Here is a 656-nt window from a genome sequence, read left to right on the forward strand (position 1 = left end):
TTTGTATTGGGGATCGAATCAAGAGTGCTTTACTAGGCTGGGGTTGTGGCTCAGTGGTACAGAGCTTGCCTCAAATGTGTGAAACACTGGGTTAAATCATCAGCACCACATAAATAAATAAACAAAATAAAGTTATTTAAAAAAAAAGGCAATTCTTTTTTTTTTTTTTTTTTTAAAGAGTGCTTTACACTAACCTGCATCCCCAGCTCTTTTTATTTTTAAAAATTTGACACAGGGCCTCAGTAAGTTGCTGAGGCTGGCCTTAAACTTGTGATCCTCCTGCCTCAGCCTTCTAAGTCACTGGAATTACAGGCATGTACCTCTATGTCTGCTACCCTATGGATATTCTTGTGTGTATACAAAAAGAGAATGTATACAGTTATTTGCTATAGCGTTGTTTGTAATAGTGAAAATAGAAGTGTACCTAAGGTCAATTTTAAAAATAAATTACCTACATCTATACAATAGAATAAATGAATACTGCATAGATATAGAAGAATCTCTAATTCCGAAAATTCTTTTGCTATCTTTGGTAAATATATGTCTAAGATGTGACTATGTTAAGACCTTGATGACATCACTTTGCAAATGATCCCTTTTAATAGGGCATTTAATAGTAAAGAGGGTAGGAATAAGCAGATAGAAAGAATGAGTAA

Source organism: Marmota marmota, unplaced genomic scaffold (assembly GCF_001458135.2).
Source record: "Marmota marmota marmota unplaced genomic scaffold, marMar, whole genome shotgun sequence".
NCBI lineage: Eukaryota > Metazoa > Chordata > Mammalia > Rodentia > Sciuridae > Marmota > Marmota marmota.